Here is a 6,000-nt window from a genome sequence, read left to right as displayed (position 1 = left end):
CGATTTCATGAAAAAACATACAATAAAAAAAACATATTCCAATTTTGAAATACTCGCTTCGAGGTACACTGGCTCTTACCTAGATGCACCTATGTACCAAATTCGTAGCCCTGGGTCTATTAGCTTACACGCAGCATGAACGAAAGACACACAAAGAAACTTCCTTTTTATTTTAAATTATATATCAGAAGATCTTTCATTGCTACATATTCAAAGAATCCTTTTAATAAGATTTGTAACAATCAAGTTACCAATAATTGTTTTTCAGCTTCTGTTGAATTACAACAAAGTTAATGAATACATTTTTAACAATGCTTATCAACCATAATCATTAGAGATATCAAATCTAGTGGTGCTAAAATCTTACGTGTGGATCGTATTTGCTTAAATATATTATTTTTATTGCTAAAATCGAATTGGGGCCATTTTTAAAATGGGCTTCTTTTTGTTGACAGTACTGTGTTACGTTTTTATACCAACACCATTAATCGACAGCCTATTCGGCATACTTATTTGTTTTGCGACTGCCTTCATCTTGTTTCCTCGAAAAGAAGAGAAAACTCGGAAAAGTAATGATGAAAACACCATTAACCGTAATGAACGCAACCTTAATGCCGGAAAGAAGGTACATAATGTAGATTTCCTTGATTCATATGCTGATATTAATGAATTTAATGACGATTCCTTAGAAGTGGATATAGACAATGACACCGATTTCCTCCAAGTTTCTAACGTAGCTTTTGATAATAACCATCTTAATTTGCATATTGATAGTGCCACTGACCACATCCACCTTTTTCAAAATGATTTCGATAATAATCCCACTGATGTGTACCTTTTCAGTGATGAAAATGAATTTAGTTACCTTCATCAAGAAACAGAAAAGAATTTTGATTTTCCAAAACCTTATAACTCAGGTAATCAAACAGCCATGAATACCGCTACAACCACCTTTAACCAGGAAGAACTCAGTTTGAATACCTCTATTAAATCATTGGATGCTAAATGCTTTGTATCGCATAACGATCTTGGAGCACAAGGGGACATCGATTTCGGCAATCTCATCAACACAAATAATGAAATAGAAATAAAAGGCAAAATGGTTCATGTAGACAGTATAGAAGTGAAACCAATTCAAGAATTTCAAGAGCGCCTTATTGATATCGTCGTTGATACTGTCGCTGTTATCTACGTTGATGACGAGAATACTCAGCCTCCTTCCTCACATCGTAGCCGGCGTTTCACATTTTCAAACCTAAGAAAAGCGTTACTCAAATATTTTTGCTCTAAGAAAATTAAAAATAAACATAACACTTTAAAGCAACCTATCAAGATCTGAGCTAAGTTGACATACTTTCAGTTTATATTCGTCATAAATTTGTTCGAAATGACATCAATCTGACCAAAATTGTTCATTGACACACCAGAGACTTACTAAATGACGATCTCGATGATTGACCAGTGGCTGGCTAAAAAATTGCACGCTGATTGACCAGTGAGTGACTAAGTGGGGACCTCCTTGACGGACCTGTGACTGATAAAAAATTGAGCTCATAAGCTCAATTATATTTATTTAATAAAAAAGTCATTAAGTGGGGAGCCAAGGATGCGGCTTGAATTCGACTAAACTGTGCATTTTAGCCAAACTTAAAGCCCTTAATTAAAGATTAAGAATTTTTTTATGTATATTTTTGTAATTAATGGATTTTTTTACTATTTTTATATCATATTCAATTTTAATGCTATTTATTTTTACTTATTTGTTTATTAATATTTACTTTTGTGTTTTTTGTATTTTCTTATTGTTACTTTTTACATTTTATATTTATTTCTTCTTAATATTTTACACTCCTTACCATTAATTTTTATATTATTTATTTTATTACTATTATTATTATATTTTTGAACTTGATTTACTTATTTTTAAATTTTTGATTTTATTTTTCATTACAATTTTATTTATTATTATTATTTCAAAAAAAATTTCGAACGCGTTATAATGTTTAGACTTTTATTCAAAATTAAATGTAAAATTAACACTTTTGGTTCTCCAATAAAATTTGAATCATTCGTCTTTTCATCTCGTTTGTATTAAGGACTTTCGTTTATTATTATTTATTTATGATTCATTATAATATTCAAAGCTTTATTCTTGAGACACTGCATGAATCATAAAATATTGCCCTTTCAGGCAAAATTACGAGACTTCAGACCCCCTTAGGGCGGAGTCTATAATTATAAGTATAAGGGCGTCGTCATTTCCTCGTAATCCATAAGTATATCCAAATCCCAGAGAATGATTTTAAATACTGAACTATTATTTAATAAATTCTTGTAATATGAATTCGAATTTCATGTAACTGAGAAAACTTTCTTTGGGTAACCGAGCTCTTTAAAAGGAGATTAATTCTTACATGTTAACAATTTGTATATTTTCCCTTTCGCATTTTTATTTTTCGAGTTTGTTCAATTATTAATTCTTATTTTAATTTCGATTATTTTTTATAATTGTGTTAAAACTCTTATACATGGTATTAATATTGTTGAGGAATTGCCTTTCTTTGATTCCAAATTAATATTGGTTTTAGGTGTTTAAATTTATCTGTCTTCTATATCTCTCTCTCTCTCTATATATATGAAACGTAATTTCTCATACATACTGCCTGTGAAAGGGCTAAGAGAACCCTGTCCTCAAGTACTCAAGCCAGCATCGAAATTGATTCTCTCTTTGAAGGTGTAGATTTCTATTCAACCATAACAAGAGCCCGTTTTGAAGAACTGAATGCTGATTTGTTTAGAAGCACATTGGAACCTGTTGAAAAGGCTTTGCGAGATGCAAAATTAGATAAAGCTCAAGTCCACGATATTGTCCTGGTAGGTGGATCTACTCGTATTCCTAAAATTCAGAAGCTACTGCAAGATTTCTTTAATGGTAAAGAACTTAACAAAAGTATTAATCCAGATGAAGCTGTCGCATATGGTGCTGCAGTCGGAGCTGCAATTTTGAATGGTGATAAATCTGAACAAGTGCAAGATCTGTTGCTGTTGGATGTAACCCCACTGTCTCTAGGAATTGAAACTGCTGGTGGTGTAATGACTGTGCTCATCAAACGTAATACAACCATTCCAACTTGTCAGACAAAAACATTTACAACTTACTCTGATAATCAACCAGGTGTCTTGATCCAAGTTTACGAGGGTGAACGTGCAATGACCAAGGACAATATTCCTCTTGGAAAGTTTGAATAACTGGCATTCCTCCTGCACCTAAAGGTGTCCCACAGATTGAAGCTACCTTCGATATTGATGCCAATGGCATATTGAATGTGTCTGCTGTAGATAAGAGTACTGGAAAAGAGAACAAGATCACTATTACGAATGATAAAGAAAGGATTTCGCCAAAATTTAGGAACAGGGATGCAATTTAGGTAGAGAATCGCCAACACGTTATTAAGCAATATTAATAGAATTTAATTTAATCAATTGATTTAAAAATATCATTACAGATTATCCCCCCCCCAACTGAAAAGGCTTGCAGTCGCGGCCGTCGACCCAAGACAGTCCAGAAATTGAGAGCAGAAAATTTAGTTATTAGGAAATTAAGTGAGTAGGAAAACTGATTGGATTTAATAATGGTTGGAATATAATGAATACAGTATATAAAATATAATAAATGATTAATGATAAATTGGATTTGTAGTCCGATATTTACAGGTTTGAAAATTTCTTACATCATCATCATTATTAACACATGGATAAACATTTCTTGTACCACCTTGAAGTTGGAGGTGAAGAGATATGGGTCGGCTGTCAAAATGGCAGTCAAGTACAATAGCTCTCTGTTTAATTTTTAAATTACTACAATCAATACTCAACTCAAATAATTTGCATTCATAAAGTCCTAAAATTACATAATTCAAATTATTATCAAGAACAAACAAGGTAATTTGGTTACTAATCCGTCCAATTTTCATTTGTATACAACATATTTTGTTAAAGATTATGTTTCCTTTAGTTTGGGTTACTGAAAAGACCTAACTCTTTGTACTTTTAAACGTAATTGTCTAGCCGTTTTGGAAGAAACTATCGATATTGTGGCACCACTGTCTACAACACACTCTAGACGTTTCTTATTGGGCAAATATCCCGACACCTTTAATAGTCAACTACTGTGAGGGGTTTCTGGGGTTGGTTCTATTGCAAGGGGCGTAACATTAGGTGTATCAGATCTCTCCCCTCTGAAAGGACAAACCTTAAACCAGTGAAAACATTTGGGATTCCGTTCCGGGTGCAAAGTCTACAGGGACTGGGTGGCAATGGCAATCTATTTTGAGAATTATAATTATGATGGCTTGTAAATCCTGGACCACTGAACCGATTATAAAAATTACTTGGTCTCTGGAAACGTTGGAAATTGTTGGGTCTAGGAGAATCTTGTCTCACAGTAGCTGAAATTCTACTTCTATTAAATCGATTGTAATCTTGGGGAATGTTCCCAATAGGAGTAACAAATCTGGGAGGTGCACTTTTGATTTGTTGATTTTCGCTAATCTTAATAAGCTTATGGACATGAGTAAGCCAAGAGATAGGGTCAGAGGGTGCGTTGATCGTCATTAAGGATTTTAATTCTATAGGAAGGCCATCCGTCAGACCCTCCAAGATCATTTCATGAGTTAGATTTAATTTTTTACCAATATCTAATTTTTTGCGAAAATATTGCGTTATGTCCTCTTTATGATTGTACTTGTAATTGGCAAAATCACCAAACGTAGTTAAAGTGGGGTCGAAAAAATTTTCTTTAAAATTTGGACTAATTCCACATATTTAGTAATTTTATGGCAGTTTTTGACATATACGCTAAGTGCATTACCTTTTAGATATCGAGCTACATTATTAAGCTTCCACGTTTCATCTTTATCTAAATGAGTTTTGTTAAAGTACTCAAGCCGTGATTTTATATCCATATCATTCTGCGCGTCAAAGGGAATTATACTTGTTTCAGGTTCAGCGCTAGCTGCCCTTAATGAATCATGAGGATCAGAGAGGTTTTCGTTAGCCATTATTCTTTCAATAATACTTTCATAAATAAAACTAATAATACTTTCATAAATAAAACTAACTCAAAAATAATACTCTTTAAATTTTCCCAAAACAATATTAAAACCAAAATACATCCTTTAAATACCAAATTTAAAATACATTTATACCAAAATAATACTTTTTAAAATTTTCAAAATAAAAACACTATTATTAAATCAGTAATTATAATTCAATAGTAATAATATCATTTGCATCGCCAATCTTTTTACTAATTGCTTCTGTTTGACTTATTGTGACGAGAATACGAGTGATGAAATCGAACGAAAATACACATTTTTGTGCACTCTTAATTAGATTTTCGCAAAACACGATCAATCACCACACAAGCACAAAGCTCTCGAGAGCAACACAGAACGCCGTAGACGTAGGGAAAGATTTCCATCCTCAAAAGTAGGTCAACGGTAAGAGCACATTTGATGAACGACGAACTTTCCATGGAAGCACAGATCACGCATCACAGGGGACAGAAGGGTGCTTCTCTGGACGTAAAATAATCTGCAGAATACCAGAATACAGGTAACAGAAGGATGAATTTCTTGAAGCAAGAACGCCTAGAGAAAAATGTAGAAACATAGAAGTCGCACAGCGGCAAATAACAGCGGCACCGTATAATCCTTTGGGTATCTTCTTTTTTAGATAATCCCTTTGAAGGTGGTATCCTACCGGCTTTCTGAAATGTAATTTCTCATACATTATTTGTTTTGTGCAGCCGGGGCAACAGGAATGAGACAAATTTTGGAATATAAAGTGATAGGTTTATTTTAGCATCCATCTCACAAGCGTTCTTCTCGTACCTTAAGCAGAAGCCCTACTTATACATATGTGTGCGTCACGAGGCTCCTCCAATCAGCGATATTAATTGAAATCACGAGGTGACGCTATCTTCTCATCAGGAGTGTT

At 33.3% G+C, this 6,000-nt stretch overlaps 1 pseudogene; it reads left to right on the top strand.

Moving 5' to 3' along the window:
- The first annotated feature begins 2,655 nt into the window (after positions 1-2,655).
- On the top strand, positions 2,656-3,428 carry LOC146996162 (heat shock cognate 71 kDa protein-like; annotated as a pseudogene).
- The last annotated feature ends 2,572 nt before the right edge of the window (positions 3,429-6,000 follow it).

Source organism: Stegodyphus dumicola, chromosome 7, assembly GCF_044657685.1.
Source record: "Stegodyphus dumicola isolate Sdum_Otavi_A_Nest chromosome 7, ASM4465768v1".
Taxonomy (NCBI): domain Eukaryota; kingdom Metazoa; phylum Arthropoda; class Arachnida; order Araneae; family Eresidae; genus Stegodyphus; species Stegodyphus dumicola.
Note: the sequence above shows the minus strand (reverse complement) of the source record. Positions and strands in the feature narration are given on the sequence as shown.